At 43.2% G+C, this 25,670-nt stretch overlaps 1 protein-coding gene across 3 annotated transcripts in view; it reads right to left on the bottom strand.

The window, feature by feature from the left end:
• Positions 1-25,670, bottom strand: part of LOC118544814 (phospholipid-transporting ATPase IB) — a 581,647-nt gene that overhangs the window by 18,845 nt on the left and 537,132 nt on the right. The window lies entirely within an intron of this gene.

Genomic DNA, 25,670 nt, shown 5'->3' on the forward strand with positions numbered 1-25,670 from the left:
AAACAACTCTGTGGCCTTTACAGAGATAGGACATTGTATTTTGTTAAGAATTCAGATTACATGGAATAGTTAAAAGACAGTCTGGCTGAGGACTTAAGATTAACTAACTTAATACAAATTCCATTAAAAAATAAAAGGATAGATCCCTCCTGTCCTCCCTGGTCTCAAGTCTCCTCTGACCTCACAACTGGGAACTGGAGGGAAGAAAGGCTTATACTAGCAAGGTGCTTATGTTCTGTCCAAAGTTTTGGAAAGCGGACTGTTCTGGGTGTTGGAAGAAATGCCATTGTCTTACAATGTGGATTAGTTGATTTCCTATCAAAAAGACAACTTTGTCCTCCGAGGAGTTGTGGTACCAAATTAAGCAGTGAATTTGCAAGAGGAAACAGCAGATTTGCCACCTCAAGATAGATGGGATCTGTTGACAACCACCCTGGGTCAAAACACAGGTGATGCACACAGCCAACCCTGCTGATGGGCAGAACTGCAAGCCTTTAACAAAAAGAGGGGCAGCTGACATTGAAAAGATTTAAAAGCAGGAAGAGATAACATGTGATCCTTTCCTAATGTGTCTGCTTGTAGGAGTGAGAACTTAAATAAACCAATGCAGTTGGAAGGAAAGTTCAAGAAGAAATAGAAACTAGCAGCTGGCAACCATATTGTCCTTTCACTTGAAAAAGCAACTTGGATGAAATTGGTAAAAATGGCTTCTCCTGAAAATTAGTACTGCATTATCATATCCCACTGACTTTTAAAAAGTAAAAAAACAAAACCCATTTAAAAGACATTTCTGTCCAGAGAGACTTCTGCTTTTAGAAAGATGAAATAGATGTATTTTCCCTGTTCCTTTTGCTAAGCACAGCTGACAACCCATTGTATATAAAATTAGATATAAAACAACAAGTATACATATAAAACAAATTATATATATAATTATGTATATATAATATACATGTTACACATATAGAACAATTACATATATAAAACATTATATATAAAACAAAAAGAAGAAGACACTAAAAAGTGGAGAGAAGAAGGAACCTCAGAGCATGAGAAACCTCAGTTTTCTTTTGGCCTCACAGATCCCAGACTTGGAGCTGAAAAGCCTGGCAACCCAGAAATGCCACTGGGTGTGACCAAAAAGCCCAGAAAAAAGCCTGTTTTCTCTAGCCAAAGGAACAGGAAAGGGGCAGCCTAGCAAGACAGAAAACTTTTAGACCATAATCACACAACCCCACCCTAACACCACAGGAAGAAAAAAACAAGTGTGGCTCCACCCCCACTCATGCCAGCAAAGACCAAGTGGTGAGCCTAGATTTCCACCTTATGAGGCTGCAAAAAGGCACCTTATGGCCCTACTGAGGCGGTGACAGAGGAGGCCAAGTAGGGGCCTGGGATTTGCATCCTTGCCAGCTGATAATGAAGTCTCTGGCCCCCTGTGGTGTCCGCAGAGACAACATGGGAAGAATGATCTTCTACCCCCTACCCAGCAAAAGGAAGCATTCCTTCTCCTCCTCCTTTGCGTGGTGTCAGAAGAGGCCTAACAGAGAATCAGGACTTTCATCACTGCCCAGTAGTAACAAGGGCATACCCCTGCCTCCTCCCCTGTGCCCCACCTGCCTACCCTTAGCAGTGTCAGTGGAGATTGTGTGGACAGCAGGAACTCCCATCCCCACCTAGCAGGCTTCACTGGAGATCAAGTAGGGGCTCTGGATGACTTCTACTTGGCAGGATCCAGAGTCAGATAACATAACACCTAAGATGTCCACATTTTATTTGAAAGTGACTTGTCATATGAAGAACCAGGAAGATGTCCAAATGAATGAAAAAAAATCAACTGATGCCAACACCAAGATGACAGAGATGGTGGTATCATCTGACAAAGATATCAAAGCAGCCATGATTAAAAATGCTTCTATGTGCAGTTAGGAATATGCTTAAAACAAATGAAAACAAAAGAAGCAAGCCTCAAAAAAGAAATGGAAGATATAAAGAAGAACCAGTTATAAATTTTAGAACTCAAAAATACAGTAACAAATAAAAAGCTTGGTGGATGGGCTCAATAGCAGGATGGAGAGGATAGAAGAAACAATTAGTAAACAGGAAGACAGAATAGTGGCAATGACTGAATCTGAACAACAGACAAAATAGACTGAGGAAAAAACTAACAGGGTCTCAGGGACCTGTGGGAATAAAAGAAGATATAACACTCATGTCTTCAAAGTTGCAGAAGGAGAGGAGAAAGAAAAAGCACTCAAAGAAATAAAGGCTGAAAACTTCCCAAATTGGTGAGAAACATAAACCTATAGATTCAAGAAGCTGCACAAATTCTAAATATGCTAAGCCCAAAGAAATCCAGACCAAGATAGATTATAATTAAATTTCTGGAAACTAAAGACAAAGAAAAGATCTCAAAAGCAGCCAACGATAAATGATACTTTACCTATAGGGAAAACCAATTGGAATGACAGTGGATTTCTCATCAGAAACTACGGAGGCCAGAAGTGGCATAATATTTATCAAGTGTTGAATGAAAAGAACTGTCCACTTGGTGGAAATATCTTTCTGGAATGAAGAAATCAAGAGATTTTCAAATGGAAGGAACTAAGAATTTGTCACCATCAGAAGTACCCTACAAGAATAGCTAACAGAAGTTTTAGAAACAAAAAGGACATGATAAAAGAAAGAATCTTGGGACATCAGGAAGAAAGAACGAACATGGTAAGCAAAAATATGGGTACATACAATGGGCTTTTCTTTTCCTCTTGAAGTCCCCAAATTATGGTTGACTAAATTGAAGCAAAAATTATACACTGTCTGATGTGGTTCTACATGTATATAGAGAAAATATTTAAGAAAAGTATATTATTAAGTGGGGGTGGGTAAAGAAATGTAAAAGGAGGTAAGTTTTCTGTACTTCACTCAGACTGGTAAAATAACAAAAGCACTAGACTATGATTAGTTATGTATATATAATATATAGAACAACAGTAAAGAAAGCTATACTGTGAGGCACATTCAAAAATACAATAGATAAATCAAAATGGAACTCTAAAAAATGTTCACATAACCCACAAGAAGGAAGGAAAAACAAAACAGAGAAATGAAAACCAGAACAAACAGAAAACAAAAGATAAAATGGAGAATTCTACTGGATTCTATTCTCACTGGAGAATTCTATCAAATATATTTAAAGAAGACTTAACACCAATTCTACACAATCTTTTCCAGAAAATCAAAGAAGAAAGGACATTTTCCAATTCATTTATGAAACTAGTATTTCTGTGACAGCAAAACCATTTAAAGACATTTAAAAAAAGAAGAAAGAAAACCATAGCCAATACTCCTTATGAATATAGATGCAAAATTTCTGAACAAAATATTAGTAAATGCAATTCAGCAATAGATAATGATAGCAACACGACACGAACAAGTGGGCTTTATTCCAGGGATGCAACACTGGTTCAATATACAAAAACCAATCAATGTAATCCACCGTATTAACAGGCTAAAGAGGGGGGAAAAAGCACAGGATCATATCAGTTGCTACACTAAAACACTGTACAAGATTCAACACCCATTCATGATTTAAAAAACAAAATAAAACCTAGTAAATTAGGAATAAAGGGGAACTTCCTCAACCTGACAAAGAACATCTATGAAAACCCCACAGCTAACACCATACTTTGTTATGAAAGACTGATACTTTCCCCCTAAGATAGGGAACAAGGCAAGGTTGTTGTTCCCACCACTCTTATCCAGCATAGTGCTGAAAGTTATAGCCAGTGCAATATGGTAAGAAAAGGAAATAAAAGAAATATGGATCAAAAAGGAAGTAATAAAAATGTTTCCATTTGTAGGTGATGTGATGATCTAGAAAATCCCAAGAAATATAAATATAAATAAGAAAGTACTAACATGGGGCACCTGGGTAGCTCAGTCGTTAAGTGTCTGCCTTCAGCTCGGGTCATGATCCCAGGGTCCTGGGATTGAGCCCCGCGTCAGGCTCCCTGCTCAGCCGGAAGCCTGCTTCTCCCTCTCCCCCTCCCCCTGCTTGTGTTCCTTCTCTCACTGTGTCTCTCTCTGTCAAATAAATAAATAAAATTTTAAAAAAAGGACCAACACACATATATAAATGCATACAAAATTCCCAGAACTAAGAAGTGAGCTCAGCAAGACTGCAAGCTATGCATGCTATAAGACCAACATACAAAAGTCAGTTGTATTTCTATGTACTAGCAATGAACACATGAATCCTGAAATGAAAAATATGATGCAATTTATGATTGCTCAAAAATACGAAATAGGTGTAAATCTAGCAAAATATATACAGGACTTATACACTGAAAAGTACACAATGTTGACAAAAGAAAGATCTAAATAAATGGAGAGACATGTCATTTTCATGGGTTGGAAGACTCAACATAATAAAAATACTAATTCTTCCCAAATTGATATATAAGTTTAAAGCAATTCCTATCAAAATCCCAACAAGATATTTTGTAGGTATAGACAAGATTACCTAAAAAATATATAGAGAAGCAAAGGAGCTAGAGTAGCTAAAAACAATTTTGAAAAAGAAGAATAAAATGGAACAGATCAGTCTACCTGATTTCAAGACCTAGGATATGGTAATCAAGACAATATGCCATTGGTTGAGGGAAAAGACACATAGATTAATAGACTAGATTAGAATAGAGAACCCAGGAAAAAGACCACAAAAACCTACCTAATTTTGGACGAAGGTGTAAAAGCAACTCAGTAAAAGATACTCTTTTCCACAAATGATGCAGGAGCAACTATGCATACATAGGGAAAAAGCAAACTCTCTATATAGGTCCCCCACCTTATATAAAAATCAACTCAATATGAATCACAGACTCAAGAGCAAAATATACAACTATATAACTTGTAGAAAAAAAATCAGACAACATATTTGGGATCTAGGACTATTCAAAAAGTTCTTGGACTTGACACCAAAAGCAAAAATGCATAAAGAAAAATTCATTTGGGCTTAAAAACTTTTTTTTTCCTGAGAAAGATTCTCTTCCAGAAGCCGAAAGGGCATGCTACAGAGTGGGAGAAAATATTTGTCAACTATATATCTGACAAAGGACTAACAGTCTAGAGTATATAAAGAACTCTCAAAACTCAGCAGGAAAAAACCCCAAGGAACCCAATTAGAAAATGGGCAAAAGACATGAGGAGACATTTCATCAGAAAGGATATATGGATGGTAAATGAGCACATAAAAAGATGTTTAGCATCATTAGCAATTAGGGAAATGCAAATTAAAACCACAATGAGCTATTACTACACACTTACCACAATGGCTAACATAAAAAAATAGTGACAACAAATGCTGGCGAGGATGTGGAAAAATTGAATCACTCTTACGTTACTGGTGGAAATATAAAATGGTATGGCCACTCTAAAAAACAGTTTGGCATTTCCTTAAAAAACCAAACACATCACAACCTTGTGAATACACTAAAAACCACTGAACTATATGCTTTAAAAAGGTAAAGTTTCTGTATTTGAATTATATGTAAAAAGAAAAAAAAAGATCAGATAAACCTGAGCTAATGTGCAGCCCAAATTATCACCCCACAGAATGGAAGCTAAAAAATGGTTCTTATTTTAAAAAACAAACAAACAAACAAAAAACCTACCTAAATATGCAATGACCACAAACCCAGCAGTTGCACTCCTGGACATTTATAGCAGAGAAATAAGGACTTATGTTCACAGAAAAACCTGTAAACACGTGTTTACAGGAGCTTTACTCATAATAGCCCCAAGCCGGAAACCCAGATATCCTTCAACAGGTGAATGCTTTAACAAAGTGTGGTATAGCCATGCCATGAAATACTACTCAGCAAGAAAGAGAAAGAAACCATTGATGCTATGCAAGAACCTGGATGAGTCCCCAGAGAATTATGCCAAGTGAGAAAAGGTCACTACACATTGTATGACTCATGTATATGACATTCTTGAAATGACAAAATTATGGACATAGAGAACAGATTAACAGCAGCCCAGAGCTAAGGAGAGGGCAGAAGGTAGATGTGGCTATAGAAAGATATAAAGATCCTGTGGTGACAAAATGTTTCCTATCTTGACTGCATCAGTGTCGATTCCCTGGCCATGATACTGTTCTTATTGTTTTGCAAGATGTCCCTAGAGGGGGAAACTGAGTAAAGGCTACAACGGGATCTCTCTGTATTATCTCTTACAACCACATGTGAAGCTGCCAATGATCTCAAAATAAAAAGTTTAAACAAACCCCCCAAAATGTATGCATTTCCTTCTATTTTGTGCTCCTCTGCAGGGTGAGGAAATGCTCCCTCGCTGAGCTCCTCGCAAGGGGGTGGGAGACTCTCATCCATCTCCTGCAGCCGCCTACCCCAGGGAGAGCCATCCAGCCTCATTAGCAGAGCCGGCGAAGTGCAATTTGAGTGACAGCCCCGGCACATATGGAAACCATTACCTCATTTCGCAACTTGTAACGAGGTAGTGAGGCTCCCCTTCTACAAGGCTGAGTTCCGTGGTCCAGTCAGAAAGCCTATGTAAAGGTCAGGTCGGAGTCACGGGGCCATTAGGAACAGATAAATTAGCAGGGCACCTGGCTGACCCCGCGCGGCCTTGGTGAAATGCCATGCGGGGGGCTGAAAAGCCCCCGGCGTGCGGCAGTGAGCGAGGAGTAGTTTAGGCTCCGTGCGTTTCCTGATGGGGCATCTGGGAAAGGACAAGGCAAAAGAACTCGGGGGTGATGCACCACGCTGGCCAGGAAGAGGCAGCTTTCCGGGCATCGAGTTCTGCGAAAGTTCTATTTCTACCCATTGGCCCGTGCCATCTCTCTGCTCAAAAGCATACACTAAATGCAAGACCCTGGCTTCCTCTCAAGCCCAATCCCCTGCTCTGCTTCCCCCTGCCGCAGCCACGTGGCCTTTCTTGTTTCTTGCCATTGCTGGAACACTACAAATTTCCCACATCAGGGTCTTTGCTCTTGGCGGTCTCTCTGTCTGGGATGTTCTTCCCACGGTAGCTCTCTCCTTCAGAGCAGCCTCCCTCAGAGCAGCTTGCTGTAAAACCTCCCTGCCTCCTCACTCCCTACCCCTAAACCTCGCTTTATTTTTCTTCATCTCCTTTTTCACTCCAGAGTTTGTGTTTACTTTCAGTGCCCCCCAGAAGGTAGGTTCTCGGAGGGTCGGTTCTATCCATGTCTTTCGTTCACAGAAACCAGTGCCCAGCACAAGGAAGATGCTCAAGGATTGTTTTTGGAAGGATTGGAGCGATGAAGAGATGAAGAATAAATGCAGGTGGGCCAAAGTACAAAAGCGAAGGCAAAGATGAAAAGGGCCAGGCCCCAAGGCTCTCTGGTCTTTCTCCTTCCAAAGGCCGTGCAGGCACGTCACCGTCCTGGGGGAGGGGAGGAGCTGACGTGACCGGCCAGGAGCTCGTCACAAGGAGCTTCTCTGTGAAGAAGAGCGTTTCCAGGGCCACAGGACTATCAAGTCGACATTCTCATTCTGCCAAAGAAGGGTCAACACTTCTCAGACAGACACAGACTGGCTAAGAGTTACTTGCTTGTACAATGGAAACGGTGCATTTCAGCACAGGTCCAAAGTTCACCCTCCCGTGAAGTCTGAAAACAATGGCCTCATTTAAGGGTGTTAAATTAGTGAAACAAGGAGGCCCTTAGACTAATGTGGTTTTAATGCCATGGTGGCCTACATAGGCAAACCAAAGTCTGAGCTTGTAAATACCTCACGGTTATGAAATTGAAACCTAAGGACAACCAATCACAAACCCAACTAGGCTTTAGGTGATAGCCCATCCAGAATTTCCTTCATTTGCAGCGCCTTTTCTCTATGAAACTCTCTCCCTGAGCTCCTTCCTGTTGGCGGAGCGCTCCTAAAACCACGTCTGGTCTGTTGCTTCTGATTCAAATTGATTTTTGCTCAAACAGACGCAATTTTTAATATGCCTCAGTTTATCTTTTAACAAGGGGCAAGTGGCGAAGGAGGGAAGACACGCACTCGGGAGGGTGGAAAGAATAAATAAAGAATAAAAAGGCAATGACGATTTTTAAAGGGCTTGATGCTTATAGATAATAGCTGGAAATAGCACAGGGAGCTGGGAAGAAGCAGAGGAAAATTTAGGGCACGTCTTAAGGACAGTTTTTGAACAATGAAGCCTACTGGGTGAGAGTATAGTTAGCAGCTTTATCACATAAAAGACTGAAAATCAGCTGTGACTTGACAGAGCATCTAATATATGAAGGGAGAGACATGGGGGTAATGACTTAACAGTATTTTAATCAATTAAATTCCTTGAATGTGAACTTGTGTTTATATATAAAATGACACAAGTTTGCCTATTTGAGCTGAAGAAGATTTGGGTCAAGTTTGAAACCATTGAGACTGTTCATGAATGTTAGTTTCTTTTTAAAATAGCAAACTTTCTAGTAAGCCCATTAAGCTGCAAATTAATTACAGTAAAAGTAACTGTCCCCATACTTTGCTCCTCCTCTCCTAGGACCCTTCCTAGGACACAGTGTCTGGGACTGGGCAATAAACATCTGACTTTACAAATTCAGGTAAGAATCCAAACAATTCAAAGTTGGCCCCAGGGTCCCCCTGACTCAATTGTCAAAGTAAGGAAAGGTAAGCTTCACTACCGATTAACCTCCTAAACACTAATTAAAGATAATGAGGGATCAAGGTACCTGGCACAGTCTGACCTCTGTGTCCTCCCAGAATTCACAAGAGTCTGTTGGTCCGTGTGAGACTCGCAGAGAGGAAAAGGATAAAGTGGAAGCAGGTGCCTGCATCATACGGTCTCCTTGGGAAAAACGCACGGCCCCATCGATGGGGAATACAATAAACTCTCTTTATGAGAATTACATAAAGCAGAATGTGCAGATCTTAGCTGAGCGTATTTGTTGATAGGACTTCAGATCATGAGTGAGTCACTAAGTTTGGACCAGCCCTTGGAGAGAGCTAGAGGCCTTCAACAAATTATCTTTTAAACTAGAACACTTGATTCATGTTTTTGAGGGGCTTAAAGTCCATTCTGGAACAAGGTGGGGTGTGTGTAAGTAACACTTTATAAAGGGGTGAATGAACTCACGATCGTGCATACTCTGGAGTCCAGCCATGCCACCACCAATATTTGGAAGTATTCTCCTCTACCTTCTTCTACCTCATCCCACGTGGAGCAGTGTAATATTAACAATTAAGTCCTAAGTAGAGCCAGACAAAGCCATTGGAAAAAGTAATCTGTGTGTATCTGAGCTTCCTTCCCTTTTCCAGTGAACCTGTTATAACTAGGATGTAACACAGGGCCTAGCCCTTCCTACCTGTGTGTGGCTGCCATTCTCATCACTTGTGAGTCAACGCCTTTTCCCAGCTCCGCATGCAGGCGCTGGGGTCCAGTGTCTTCATTCTCATGGCAGAGATGGCAAATGAGTCATGGGACACTGAGGGACAGGTGGCCAACACAGCCCCCTGAGGCTGACACGCACGCTGAGTTAGCCAAGGCTGGACACGCAGGAGGTTCAGCTGAGCTCTCCTCAGTCACTAACCTGAGTCAGGTCCCCATTAACTAGCTGGGTTGCTTTGGAGTCGGAGCTAAAATCTCATTTTCCATAATCTTGTATGTATACTTACAATTCTGTTTCCTGGGGCCAAGTAGCTGGGCTAAGTACCTGAAAGTGTCTCTTGAAAAATGTCTGCTTCATCCAAAAAAAAAAAAAAAAAAAAATTAACCCACATTCTTCAGCAGAAAGTGACTGTAAACAGTGGGTTTTCAAATCAGCAATTTCAAGAGAACAAGTGTGCAATAATTGTTCAAGGGAGGCCACACCTGCTGGAAAATTCTATGTGCAACAAGCAGGAACCATACCACAGCTGCCTTTTAAAATTTGTGTGTTGATTGTTAAGGTAAACAGAAAAGGAAAATTAACATTCAGTTATCTGGTGTCCTTTGAAGGCTGTCCAGATTGAGAACCTGACCTGGGCTACAGAGGGCTGGCAAATGTGACCCCCAACTCTACTTGGCTGGTGGCCACGGATGGTCTTGGCCACTCATCGAATCCTCTCTGGGTCTCCTCTTTAAAGAAGCATCTTCAGGGGGAACATGGGGAGGGAGGCAACATGACACAGACTTTGCCAAGGTCTTCTTTCATTACTTCTAAAGCAGGATTTACTGAAAACTGATAAGCACATGGATAGACAAGGCTCAGGGGCTCTTCAGGGGGCTCTCCAGGGGTCAGGTCCTTGCCTTCTTCCAAGTAGAACAGCTGCTAAAGCTGCCTGGTATTTCTGGCAAACCATTTCTTTTCAAATTTCAAAATAAGGCGATTGTCCACATCATTGCTTGCTCATGTTTTCCAGGTTAGAGAAGAGCTCTCGTTGAAAAGGCTCACCCAGATCCCACACTGTGTGGCTGCTCTGACGGGTCTGGCCAGATTACCTTACTCTTGGTTCCTAGCAGTTTGTGGAAAGATTCATGGCAACGGATGTGGGGATAGCGTTAGAAAAGATGTGGTAGAAAATAAAACTACCTGGGGCACAGGACAGGGAAAACACGTTTTCCTTCTCTTTCCCAGTGGGAAAAAAACCTTTGGATTATAAATTTCTTAAAGACTGAATTGGATGTTTGCAATGAATTATTCATATGTTATTACTTGGCCTCTCTCTGGGTCATCCATGAAAATTGTGAAATAGTGAATTAAAACCACAATTTATCTCCAGTGTTAGATGGTATACTTTCAGAATGGAGAAAGCATACAGGACAATGCTAACATCTAAGAGAACGATGCATGTCTGCTCTGGAAGCGATGCAATTTTTCTGAGATGAAGAACAACAGTCTTCAGGAGGTTAGTGAATCCCCTAAAAATCGAACGCAAAATGGACACGGGGAGGGACGGAGCATAGCTTTCATCAGACGATCAGAGGCCTGATGTGGACATGTTACCGTTTCCACCAACATCCACCATGTGTTTCCTCCCTTGCTGAGGAGACACCTTGACAGAGTGACACCCTGCTACCCCGACATTCCTACGTGGACGGATTCTGCTAATCCAAACCTAAACCAAGCCTCCATGGCATTTCTCTGACTGCCAGGACTTGCACAGGATGGCCCCTTCCCCTTCCAGAAAAATAGAAACTTGTGAACTGCTGGTCATGGGCAAACTCTCCTTCCAACGGTTGTGAACACGGTTCATGTAGGGGTGACCTCCCTGGGATCATGATAGGGGCTGGAGCAGACTTCATATCAGGTGTTGGAGCAAAGTGAAAAGGCGGAAAGACTCTGGGTCCTGGTGACATTCCTGGCCAGGGATCCATCAACCATGACTGCTCTCCAGCAGGAGGTTCAAATTATTGGATAAGCTGGGACCTCTCATGACCTGAAGCGTGGTTTGAATTGGAGCCTGTCTTATTTGCAACAGGAAGCAGGCTCTACGGATACAAGACTTCTTGTTCCAAAACAATTACGAGCCATTGGCCCAAGGACAGACTTAAAGGAACCAAGAGTGTATGCCCAGGAGAGCAACAGGGAGAGTAACCTGAGAGGGTATAGAGAGGACGACATGGGACTTGGCTATTTGTTCTTGGCCTTGTGGTCTCGAGGTATACCTTGCAGTTATTTGTTGAAGAACAGTTTTGGGATATAATTCATAACAGTAATCTAGGTTTTATCATCTTTTTCATTCTTATAACCAGCATATGTTACTTATAGCTGGTATGTTATAGGACAAATAAATCTATGTTATAGAAACAGCTGCCCATTAGGTCTTGTGTGAGAAACTGCATTCCCCACATCAGCAGTGCCAGGAAGTCCCCGGGGCTAGAGGTCAGCCCAAGGGGACATTACCCTAAATTTGCATATTTGGTTGCTTGCTGCTTATCTGCCAGGCAGTTAGTAACCTACAATTTCCTTTTCTTCTCAAAAAGGGTGTGAAACCACTGTAAGAAAGCTTTCTTATAATGTAAATCATTCTAGAGCAGGGTATCAAATATGCACGTCCTGACACAGCCCTGGATGACAGAGGAATTCTGGGGACAGCTATGCCTCGTTTTCGCCTGGACAACTGTAGAGACCTTGGTGAAGAAAGGCCAAGTGGTTCTTTTTAATATTCTCTACTCGTGAGATCTCATTCGATAGCTATTTATAATTAGTGAGGCTTTTAATGGCTCCCTGTGGCTCATAGAATAAATCCCCAGCCTCATCACGGGTCATATGATTTGGTCCTTATCTATTTGTCCAACCTAACCTTTCACCACCATGCTGGACTCCCGGCCCGTCATACTGAACTTCTCATTGTGCTGGGAGAACTCTGCAGAGTTATTCCTACAGCCAGAATGCCCTTCCCCTGCTTCACTCCCTGTGAACAAATTCTAATTTGCACTGGGCTCCCCCCTCCCATCATTCTCTTAAAGCACTTTGCACACTGTATTCCCATTCTCTATCTGCTCATCTGAAATCATCACTTTACTCTTTTCCTGTTCATCACCTAGCATGATCTCTGGCAAAATGCAAGGCTCAATACATGCTCTTGCCTGGATTAGCAACACCACAAAGGATGACAACACTGGCATCTCTGAGTGAGTGAATACGTATGAGCAACCATGTGTGGAAAATTCTCAGAAACTCCACTTTATCCAGGCTGACCCCTGAAGCTTAGGAAGAGAATGCACCAAGCATCTGTCAGAGAAATCTACTTTTATAACGTGACCTTCAACAACAGGATATGCGCACTCAGACATTTCAAAAAGTCATGATACTACTTGTCAGCAGCAGTTTTATACAAAATATAAGAGTTTGGATATAAATGGGTAATGATTTATAGAAAAAAAGAGGGGCGCTTGGGTGGCTCAGTCAGTTAAGTTAAGCATCTGACTCTTGGTTTCAGCTCAGGTCATGATCTCCTGAGTCCTGGGATCAAGCCCTGTGTCAGGCTCCGTGCTCAGCGGGAATCTGCTTGAAGATTCTCTCTCTCTCCCTCTCTGCTCCTCACCCCACTTGCAAGCACGCATGTGCGCACTCTCTCTAAGTCAAAATAAGTCTCTCTCACTAAAATAAACAAATCTTTAAAAAAACAAAACAAAAAGAAGAAAAAAAAAGAAAGTAGCATCATGTCCTGTGCTGCTCACAGACGGGTGGACACAGTTTTGGGAGAACAAATGATAAACTTCACTATAAATTCAATGATCAGGTTTTTCTTTTGTTGTGACTTCATTTTCTTTTGTTGTTCTTGTAAATGGCAGGTGTTTCTCTGTTGTTGTAAGTGGTGGAAGCGGATGAGAAATGTGCGCGCGCGCACACACACACAAACACATTATATACACACATCTCAGTTGTTAGAAAGGTGAAAATATTTGCCGCAGACACTAACATGAACAGCGGCACAGAAAATCAAGATGGATAAACAGAGGTGCATCTCAGAGCCTGTACATTTCTAATGATGTCATAAGTTGGACGTGCTCCAACAGAGCTATAAAAGAACAAAAGTCAGAAAACACGAAATCTATGCATGGTTTAAGTATAAGCTGCTGTGTTCAAGAAAGAAATTAATGCAAGGAATCCAGCAGTGACAGAAAAATGAAGTAAACTTGATGGAATGATGTGGTTATGTCCTTCGAGAATACTACATAAAAAGAAAGAAGAAAAAGTCGCCTAAAGGAACAATAAGAACAGAGCATCTAAAGTACATAAATGGGGATGTCTGCCGGGCCTAATGGAAGAAATCCCTTGAAGATCCTCAAGAAAACTCTTTATCTGGAATCAGAAGGTGCATTTTTCCCAGAGACATTCCTCACAAAACAGCACAAATACAAATCAATTGTTTTTGAGGCTGCAAGTGTATTTTCATTTCCCGATACTGAAGAAACTAAAGGGAAAACTTTGAGGGAGAGCAGCAATGGGGTCTTCAGCCAGTTGACCTAGGACTGCACAGTTTGTGGGTATAAAGAAAGAGAGGCCAGAATGGAATAGAAACACGTGGCTGCAGCATTTCTCTGGGTGATCCAACAAGAAGATCCCTGGCCTTCTACTCTGAAAAGTCACCGTGTCTCCAATGCTCCAGCACCCAGAGTATCTGTAGATGGCTGGCCAAAGGATACAACCAATTTGTCCAGCAACATGGTGGCAACCAGGCTTGCTCGCGATCCGGCCCCATGCCTCTTTGCTTTCCCTGAGTGCCCAGTATCTTTGATCTTCTGCAGCCGGTGAAAGACCCTGCCTGAACGGAAAGCATGCACAAGGCTTTGTCTCCAGTCTGTGGCAACTTGGATATTTCTTCAGTTTTCAATAGATGTGTGAGCGTGGCAGAAAGATGACAGCATGGACAATGATCCCGAAGTTGCACGTGACAAAAGTGCTGTCAGCAAGTTCCTGTCCTTAGCTCTTTTCAGAAAAGCAAATGCTTTCTGAACAGGTAGGATAGTCAGGATGACAAAAGGTCTGGGTGACATACCAACGACATACCAACGCTTTAATAAACAAAACAACTATCATTCTAGAAATACATGGAATATCTAAAATTTTTCCCGTCTGAAATCTTGACTGTTTGTGATGAACTGGAAAAAAGAAATCTATGGCAGAGTTGGAAATTTTTTATTCCATCATTGATGGAAAGTTCTATTTACCCATAAATTTAAAGAGCGCATGTAAAACTCCTAAGTTATACTTTCAAATTTAAATGCCAAAAATTATTTATTTTATATTCCTTAAACTAGATGGTAAGTGATATTAAAATAACTACACGTGTTTTACTTTCTCTGAAGTGTATATTCTTACCAAAGTCTTCAAATTTTTTTTTTTTTTTAAAGATTTTATTTATTTATTTGAGAGAGGATGAGAGGAGAGAGAGAGAGCACATGAGAGGGGGGAGGATCAGAGGGAGAAGCAGACTCCCTGCTGAGCAGGGAGCCCGATGCGGGACTCGATCCCGGGACTCCAGGATCATGACCTGAGCCGAAGGCAGTCGCTTAACCAACTGAGCCACCCAGGCACCCTTTTTTTTTTTTTTAAAGATTTTAAGTCTTCAAATTTTTTGATGAATGTATGCATCTGGATATTGTGACTAAATTGAAATACAGGGATAATGTATGCTTTTAAGGTTACAGCACTGTTTACTAGTTTTCAACCACTAGTTTTTAAAGATTTTACTTATTTATTTATTTGAGAGACAGCGAGTGAGTGAGCGAGGGGAGGAGCAGAGGGAGAGGGACAAGCAGATTCCCCGCTGAGAGCAGAGCCCAACATGTGGCAAGATCTCAGGACCCTGAGATCACGACCTGAGCTGAAATCAAGAGTCAGACACTTAATGACTGAGCCACCCAGGCACCCCCATGAAACAGTATTAATATGGCAACTGATCTTTGTAAATCAGGGCTTTTCTCAATATAGCAAAAAGAAAACAGAAAAAATTTGGATAAGACATCTGTCCTCCATAACACTTATTTCAAATTTCTGTCATTTTAAAAATCATCTCACTGTTACTACTAATTGGCTTTAAAACAAGTGTGTTAATTTTAACTGTTATAATAAATTCATACTAAAAAATACTTTCTTTTTTACTCTTTTTTGTACTTTCACTTTTATATATATATATTTTTTTACTTAACTTTTGAAGAATGGGGTTCTATGGCTTTCAAATGGCATGGCAATCACATATTTTACAATATTGGGTCATGCATTTCTCTTGCTTAAGCCCTTTCCATGGCTCCTGGTGGCTGAAATCCTGACCCCCATCCTTACTGCAAATTTTCACGTGAGCTGGCCCCTCGGGTGACTTTGCCCTGTACTTCGTAGACACCAGCCAGACCACCAGCTCTTCCGGCCATCTGTGATGCATCTTCCCCAGATCTTGGTTAGGTTGGCTATGTGTTTTATTTAGGTCTCTAAGTGACATTTTGAGAGGCTTTCCTGACATGCAAACCCATTCATTCCCCCATGACAAACCTCTGTTCCATGTTGCTCACAGTGGTCATCACTGATTCTCTTGTTTATTCACTGTTTGTTCGCTGTCTGTTACCCTCACTGGAATGTGAGCTCGAACACGGTGGGGACCTGTCTGTTTCATCCTACGCCACACCCTGGCCTGGCACGTCCTCGGTTTTCAATGAATATCTGTTGCATGATGAGTAAATGACTTGTCCCGTATTAAGCCAAACACTGATTCTATTTGCTATGAAGCCAACATGTTTACTCATTAGCAAGTGTGAATTCCCAATTACCACCACCTAAGGTGCCTTGAGCCAATCCTAATTGCTAGGGCAAGAGAATAAACACTGAATAACCATATTATCACTGCCTTGTTAGAAAGGGAAGACGTAATTGCGACTCACTGAATGGCTAAACCACCAACGCTCTAAGATAAGTAGCCATTCCCACGTCCTGGCCTACAGAGGGATTTACTCTTTTGTGCACTAGAGAGACACATTCGTTTTCTTCTGCTCTTATTAGTACAGAAATCCCTCCAAAAGTTCAACAAATCTATTACTGAACGCAGCAGTTCCCATTACAATGATCATCTCTGAGCAATAACTTTTACAAAGTCTCTGAGTTCTCGACTACAAGGTCAATGATGTCATATTCACCTGTGGCCAAATGGCCCTTAACTGGCTTTCCAGGTGCCAGGCACAGAGATGGCACCCACTGTGCCTTACCACAAAGACCACACCTGGCCCCTGGGTGTGTGTATGTTCAGAGTAGCTCTGGGTACAAAAACACACCAAAAATAAACAAAAAATGTCCAACACGGCCTCTCAAGTTTTTTTCCTCTAAAAGTCTAATACATCCAGGGGATTCAGTAATTCTCTTAAATGCACTACAGAAGCAACTTTGCAGCTGTACTTTTGGGGTGCTAGAAGGTCTACACTGCTTTCCTCAGCCTCCCTAAGGATTTAGGAACGGCCCATTGAGAAATGAGCAGAGGAATCTGGCGGTTCCTGCATTATGTTTAAATTGTAACTCGATTTCAGAATGGATGTTCCTGGTCATCCGTTTTCTGCTCGCTGGAATGCTTTACCATCACAGTGGGAGGGAGGGAGGAAAAGGGAGTCACTATGAAAAGCAGACACTCACTGATAATGAAGTAGAAAAGCGATTAGCCAAGATCTTCTCAAAACCTCCTGTTGGAATGTGAAATATTGCTATTTAAATGATAAGACCTGCACTGTGAAAAAAATTATTTAAAAATTTACCTCTGCATGTTTCTATTGCTGGTCAAATGGGTTAAATAAAACTGACTTTCAAAAAAAAGGGATTAGAATATTTCATACTGCTTAACAAGGCATACGATAGCCATCAGCACCAGTTACTGACATTAACCTCTCAAGTAAAAATGATTTTTGAAAAGGGGCCTTGTTGGGCGCCTGGGTGGCTCAGTCGTTAAGCGTCTGCCTTCGGCTCAGGTCATGATTCCAGGTCCTGGGATCGAGCCCCGCATCGGGCTCCCTGCTCCGCGGGAAGCCTGCTTCTCCCTCTCCCACTCCCCCTGCTTGTGTTCCCTCTCTCGCTGTGTCTCTCTCTTTGTCAAATAAATAAATAAAATCTTTAAAAAAAAAAAAAAAAAAGAAAAGGGGCCTTGTTGGCAAACAGAGAAAGCTGACATTGAACTAACCTAAGCCCTGATGGGAAAAAACAAATTTACTCAAGTCATCCCGGAAACAGAGGCTAAGGACGCGGTACCAGCCCACCGAGGCCTGACACTAACCTGCCTCCACGCCCATCGGCTCACCTCCCCGCAACACAGGTCAGACCACTGTTTCTTCATCCTCTTCCAGAGATTGCATAAAGATTCTGCAATCCTTTCATTACAGCAACGGCCAGTGGCTCGGCTCCTGGGAAGTCTAGCACAGCTAACGAGCCACTTAAAGGGGAACAAGAAGTCCTTTGCTTGCTCCGTAACAAATGACAAAAGGTATTTAAGTTTTCTTCAATTATTAAACACCCGTCCATAACAACAACAACAACAATCCCAAAGGCACTCAGGATTTACCATCCGTAAAATAACAGAGAACCAATTATTTTCCGTTGACACAGGAGGCTTAGGCATTAGGTAAATGCTAATTAGGTGTTTTACTTCCTTAGGAGTTGATTTTCCTCATCCTCTCTCTTTCCTTTGCCCAGGATGCAAACAGTCACCAGAAATCCCCATTTGGGTAATCCAGTGAGCCTTTCTGTAATTTCCTGCACCGTTTACTCCCTTTGTTCTACTAATGCATTTCCTCACCTGTTCTGAGTGTTTGTCAGCAAGGTGGCAGGTCTCCCTGGGCTTGCGTGGGGGTGCGGTGGACTCTCCCACGGTTCTACGAACCTCTCCCTGTGGTCTCAACCGCCACGGGTGCCGTCTTAGGTCTTGCCCTGGGTTCTTCCCTACACAGGATTAAATCCACTCAATTAGTTTCTTTCATAGACCATCCTAGTCTCCATTAAGGTGATTCTGGCTGGAAATCATCTTCCTCAATAAGGCTTTTCTTTTCTGAATCCTATCAAAGCAGCTGAGCGCCTTCGTGAACTCCTTTGTTTGTATTTGCTCTGAAGTTGACAGACTGACTGTTTGGTTTCCGTATTCCTGTAGGGAAGGGCAGAGTCTCTATGTTCTCTTTACATTTAGGGATGCATAAGGCATGAACGTGCAACTATTATTTTCCGGTTTCCTTGGAGTTCTGCAAAGGGAAGTTATCAAACTGGCAGATTTTGACCTTTTCCCGAAGCTTCCAATCAGATTCCTGCTCTCAGGAAGCCAGCTCTCCTGGTCTCTCTGGGGGCTCCACTGCTTTCCACGCAAGCCAACTGAGACACAATTGGAAATGGAAGCACTTGGGTAGCTCTCAATACCCTGGCTTTGTGGAAGGAAGCCTGGAGTCAAAGAGGAGGGTCTGGCCTCTGACTTTGCTTGGGTGATGCTGGGGGGAGGGGGTGACCCCACCTCCTTGAGGCTGAGCCCCCTTTTCTGCATAGGAGCACACTCATTCACAGCATGTGGTGATAATCATTTCGAGACAAAGAAAATGGGGCATAACTACTGTTAAGCCCATGGCATTAAAAACAAGGAAGAGAGGGGGTGGAGGGTGGGGGGCACTTCTCGGGATTAAAAGAAACATAAAAACACAGCAACCAAAGGTTACACGTGGCCCTTGCCTCGATCCTCATGCAAACCTAATAAATCCCTAAAAAGAGAGGGTTGGTAGGACTCAGAAAATCTGTTTATGGACCGGGTATCAACTAATACCAAGGAATTATTAATTTTTTTTATGTGATAACAGGCATTGCAGTTACGCTGTTTATATGTAATAGCATAAACAAGTGTAACATGTATTAACAGATAATACATGTTAAAATGTACGATGCGATATTTAGAGCTACATCCTTAAGTGTGTGAGGGTGAAATGTGAGGTCAGGGATTTGCTTTATATGCTTCAGCGAAACCCAAACGTGGCCAAAAAGGAGCTAGATGAAGCGGTTGTGGCAAAATCTTGGTAAGTGTTAAAAAATTTGGGCGGCGAGGATACGGGAGTTCTTTGTACTAAGTTGCCCTACTGTTGTGTATGCTGAATATCTGAATAACGGACAAAAGTTTCAAAATGAATACATTAAAGGCAGCCCAGGCTGACAGTGTCCTAGTGGCGAGAAGTCAGACAACTTAGTCACGTCAGAGAGTGTGTCCTCAGGACTGCAGGTCCCTCCAGGACAAGGGTCTGCCTCAACTGTCCCCGAGGACCCAGACCTCGACCTAGTACCGACACTGTTGTCTAAAAAGAGCCAAGAGACAAGGGCCAAGGGGCAGCACCAGCCGCAGAAAAGCATGACCCAGCCCAGAAAAGCCTGGGAAGGCAAAGGGAGGTGGAAGGCCAAAAGAGGGAGAGGAGGCGGAAATCACTGTGTGGCCCGAGTCTGCACTTGGTTGGACAGCTGATGGGAAAGGTTCTAGACCAGGGAGCTGCGGGAGGAGGGCTGTGCTTTGGAAACAGGCTCGGCTGTGTGGAGGGTGGAGCGAGGCAGGCAGGCACCACCGCAGGGAGACCAGTCAGGGGGACTGCGCGGCAGAGAAGCCACTGACCCCGGGAACGGTGCTGGCCCCGGGGGCTGCAAAGGTGGCCTATTTCGGAGTCCTGGCGCCCTGCTGCGTGCGGCAGCAAACAGGGGACAGGATGATGCTGAGAGAGGGTGAGGTACTGCAGCACCTTGTCACTGATGGGGGCGGGGTCCTCAGGGGGAGACGGCCAGCTCGGGCAGAGCCGTGCTGCGCACAGACAGTCTGGATGTGGGATGCAGCCTGGCTGGGAACACGCTCTTCTTTGCAGCGTAGAGTCAGTGGAAGCAGAAATCCAAGGCTGACTTGGGCAGCTGACAGGATTGTGAACGCTCTCCCACGCCCCTGACCCCAGACTCACTGTGGCTTCCTCCCGCTGCTCTGGTGTGTCTAGGGCTCGGCAGGGTCCGTGCCCTTCACCCCAGTCAGGGGCGCGTACCCTGATGACGCAAACCGGAGAGTGTGCTGGACTCACGCTCTGAGAGCTCTGGGAAAACCCACGTGCGTTAAAACGGCCAGTGAAACTTGGTATTCAGCTTCTATGTTAGGGAACAACATGCTGTCAACACTTGCCCAACGTCTCCATATGCTATAGATTTAACATGTGTTATTTCCCTTAAACCTCCAAGTCACGTGATGGTGAGAAAGCTGAAGGTCAGAGACGTAAATAACCCAGCCAAGGTCACACAGCTCAGTGAGTGGCAGGGCTTAGAGCCCCACTCAGGTCCGTCTGTCTCTACACTCGGTGCGCCTTCCTCTGCTTCATGACACAGTGATGGAAAAAATGCAGCTGGAAGTGAAATAAATCCTAACCAGGTGTTGGGAGCAGACATTTGCCACCTGGCCTGGAGAGGTCTGCTAAAATGATGCCATAATTTCCTAGCCTTTTAGCTAATAAAAAGCTAATAGACACTTTAGGGAGGAAAGGTGTGGGGAAGGGAAACAAAGGGAAGACAGAGAGACGTGCTGCCAATAACCAAAACTAGGAGGAAAAACTATTCCTCCTGAAATGATTTAAAGTCTATATTGGGGAAATAATATACGATCAAGCCGGTGTATCTCCTATTTTGAGGCTTGCTTGCACTCATCTTTGACTCAGCAGTTACACAATTTTGACTTGGGAGGTGTGACACCACCAAAGAGCTTTTAAACAATATTTTAAAGACCAAAGGATCTCTCCTTAAAGCTCAAAGCATAGTGGCTATTTTTTGAGTTGAGTACTCACCTCAAAATGTATTGGGGAGTTTTTGTTTTTTAATATAATTGGTTTTTAAAAGAGCACCCAGGTGAGTGTCGCCTGGAGTGGACGAATAATCTTTGGTGTGTCTGAAAATGGTGCTGATGTGTTTCAGGCTCTGGCCTCTATTTTCCACTGATAACACTCCATTAGGATTCCCAGATGGCTGGCTTGGAGCCGTGCCCCGCCTATCTGCACAAGGGAGCCTTGATGACACGGGCGCCGTGTGAGCCCAGGCTGTGGCAGCCGGACACAGACCAAACCACATTTCCCTCCGGAATCCCCAGGAGGCGGACAGGCCGTCTAGATTACCCTGTGTGTGCCGGCTCGGCCCCGGGGTCACAGAGCCCATGTATCAGCATTCACGAGGACATAAAACCAAATAAGAGATTCAGTGATCGCTCACCATAAGGCAAAGACCAGTCACCCGGCTGCCTTTACCAAGGGCACAGAGTAAATTATACTGCAGGGAAGCACTTAAGTGAAAGAGAATCCCACCGCCTTGCTGGGGAAAGCCAAGGGTAGCAACCAGAACTCCTTGACCTTGAAACTGGAGAAAATCAGCCCAGGGCCTACCCTACCTGCCCGCCCCCGGCAACTGTGATGAACAGAAAGAAGTTCTAAAACAAAACAAGGGTCTCCTTGTGGTTTATTCAGATTAAGTATAACTGGAAAACTAGATGTTTTCATCAAATATATTCACCTTGCTTCTTGACTGCTATAATACCCAGAACATCCGAACACCCTCTTACCTTGCACCAAGGAAGAAAAACAATTTAAGGGGAAAAAATTTAGTTTGCCACCCATACATGACATTTTAGGCATTTTTAAAAATTATATTTGTAAAGGTAAATGACCACCGGTAGGTTTTCTTCCACCAGAGGAAAAAAAAAATTGCATGAGTTACATTTTAGGAATAAAGAGGGAGAGGGAGAAAATATTACCAAAACATTGAAAGAAAGAATTCTTCCCTTTAGCTCATTTTTTTAGACACCCGCAAAGTACTGACATGCATGACAGATTCTATTCCACACACAGAACAGTAGGGATATCTCTTGGTCAAGATTTTGGGGAAGATGGTTTGGGGAAAGGTATTCTGAACAATACAAATACTAACAAGTGTCTAGTGTTTGTGAGGTACACAACCAACCTATCAAGAAAAAATGTGTCATCAGGAAGAGACAAAATAAAAGACAAAATAAAAACATTTCTGTTAGCCACCTGAAGCATTTTATTTCCCTGTACTTTCTAGATGTCTCATTCGCAGATCTTGTCTTTTTTCTTTATCAGCTTGTTTTCTCTAAGTCATGAGCACAGGCTTAATTATGCATAAATGACACACGTTCATTTTGGAAGACAAGTTTTACTAACACAAAAGTGCAGGAGCATGCTAATGAAATTTTCATGTTTACCAAAATAATGTAAGAGTTTGGGGCTTCGACAAGATCAATAAAATGGTAAGTTGAAGTGTTTTATTGAATGGATAAAGGGCGTAGAGGGACACTTAGAATTTCTAGCTACCGTTTCAAAATTGTAATTGTAAATTTGGCACAAAAGGGCTTTTTTTTAGATTAATGCATAAAATTTTTGTTCTTTTTCTTAGGAGTACATTCCTGAGAAAAACTGCCTGAACATTTGCCAGTGACTTGGGCCCAGGTTTTATGACTTGGCAGAGTGTCCTGAAGGGGCCTTTAGGAAGGCTTTCAGCATTGAGCCGCGTAGCTGTCCTGTGGTTAGGGATGTTGAGGACACCTGGTGAACAGAGGCCCTGGAAGGCAGGATGGGTGGGAGGACCAGCTCCCAGCCTACTCATCTTTGCATGGGTAGGCGATGCTGACATCCCACACGTCTGTCCATCTGTGACTCTGTTAGCTCTATTCCGAAGCCATGACTTAAAGGACCCCCTCATGACAGGGCCGCCTGCATCTCTCTGAGCATCTCTCTGTGGCTACTCTCTGCGTGAGCTGATGCAACGGGCATGGATAATGCAGGTTCACCCTCCCTTCCTCACCACCAACTCACTGAGCTTTTGCAGTTCCAGTCGGTCAACAAATATTTACAGAGCTTTCACTGTGTGCCAGCCTAACAGCTAAAGAGAGATGCACAAGCACACGGAAATATTCGGTGGGGGTGGGGAATAAGGAGCAGGGAGGTGTGAGAAGAGAGAAGTACTCAGGCTCCCTCAACGAGGGTGTCTCTAAATCCTTACAAGGAAGAACGCAGCTCAAGAAACCTCCGTCCTTCTCCCCCACCCCATCCCTGGGCTTACCCTCCCCCACCCCTCACCAGCACCAGGGGTGCACAGGAATCCAGGCAGGTGTGAAAGAAGCAAACAAAGGTGATAAACGAACAGTTGTGAGGCCAAGCAGGACAAAATCAGAGCAGCCGGTCGCCACTATCTAGTTTGCAAAGGGACCACCCAGAAAATCTGGAGCAATTAGGAGCGAGAAAAAAAACAAATGGTGGTGGTGGTGGCTGGGCGCTTGAGGATGAGGGGAGGAGGGGATCACACAAGTGCGGCAGGACACTGGGACTGGGGGAGACCGAGTCACGGGGTGGGGGGGGCACACTCACATTCATGTGCCATCAGTACAACTATGAAGTTGCAACATTTACAAAGCGATCAGAAAACAGATTTTAAAATGCAGAGGGAAGGAAACCACATTTAAATTCTAATTATCTTCTGATACTCATTGGAACACTGAAAAGTGAATTTTGAACAGGATATGTGAGTTTTAAAAATTCCATTCTTTTTATCAACATTAAGGAGGGCTCATACCCCCTCCGGCCAAACTGAAGACCAGCAGCTGACATTCTGCATTCCGGCCACGGGTCAAGCAATACGCTGTGCTGTGCGCATCGTTTCATGAGCCCCAGCCCCCCTCCCCCCACATGTTAGTCTTCTCACTGTATGAAATAGCTTGTCCAAGGTCACATGGCTAAGCAGTAGCTGAGCCAGAATTCAAACACAGGCTCCAGATTCCTTTCGGGGATTGCACTACGGCACACAATCCCACCAGTGCCTCTGCACAGGCTGCTCCCTCTGCTGGAAACACACACTCATCATTTCCATCTACTCACCTCCTCCAAGCCCTCTTTTCCATCCTCTCTCCCACGTGAAGCCCTTCATCTCTCAAGCCAGATGGCCTCCCGGCTTGCTGCCTCCTCTGAATGCCTCCACGCTACCCACCCCATGTCCAGCCCCGTTTTAACCTCTGGGGCCAGAACCAGACCCTGACCCACATCAGATCAAACACGGTAAAGCACATTCTTATACCATGCGAGGGGCAAGGTTTTCCTGTCCAATGTTGGAGAAGAGTTTTAGAATTTGGCTTTGAAATTCTCATTTTACTTAGAAATTACCCATGATCTTTCAGCAGTTACTGCGTGTATGTAAGCATTCTTGAGATCTAAGAGGCCTTGGGAGTTGTTTTCAAAGATGCTAAAACTCGGTGTGCTTAATAAGCCTAGCAGTTACTAAGACTGATCTGCATTTTGTAGAGTTTTAAGCCTTTATGAATTTCAATTTGCAGAGGCTTCTCCCTATTTTTAGAGCCTATGAACACTTTTTTTTCTCAGGTCTCAGAATTTTGTAAGTCCTTGAAAATCTAGTAGGTGCTAAGCACTGTGCCTAAAGAATCTAACGGATAGCGCAGGCCTTAGCCAAGAGCTGCCCTGTGTAATGGTTATATATAGCTCTGCTTCAAGCCTTGCCGCTGTCCCCACACACTCGTGGCTTTCAGCTTATTGAAGACAGTGATTTTTGTCCTGTTGACAGATTATTCTTTAGAGTGATGAGCACAGCTGCCACGTAATGGATGCTAATGGACTCACTTGTTAAAAAATGTCATAAACAAACACAAAAACCACAGCTACAACTACGTACTCTACCACCCCTTTCCTAAAACATCTGCAGTTATTTAAAGTTATACTCCTAATGCTTCTCAAAATTTGGATTCTCTTTCCCTAAGAAAAATGCTTTGTCTTCATTGCTTTGGACGATGGTATGAATAAACAGAATACAAACAAGACACATAGTAGGAATCTCTAAAAGTATTCAACTTGTAGATTTCTGTTTCCCTGGTAGTTAGCTACATATTTCCTTCAAAGCATTTATAGGAGAGTTGTACTCATAATTTTCCAGACATGCCATGTGTCTAAGACAGAAATGCTAAACTGTTCTTGGGTCCAGGTAGACTTTCTTTGGCAGTATATGGGCTTCAACTAAATGCAATCTAATAACATTATAACAAAAATGATTAATCAAAAGCTTTTCACATGCCCAACTTTTAGGAATGGGGAAGAGGTGGCTGAGGTTCTACCACAAATAAGGGGAGGGAACGACAGCATTTGTTTCTGTGAACTAGCCCGTACGTCAC

This window comes from Halichoerus grypus, chromosome 4 (assembly GCF_964656455.1).
Source record: "Halichoerus grypus chromosome 4, mHalGry1.hap1.1, whole genome shotgun sequence".
NCBI lineage: Eukaryota > Metazoa > Chordata > Mammalia > Carnivora > Phocidae > Halichoerus > Halichoerus grypus.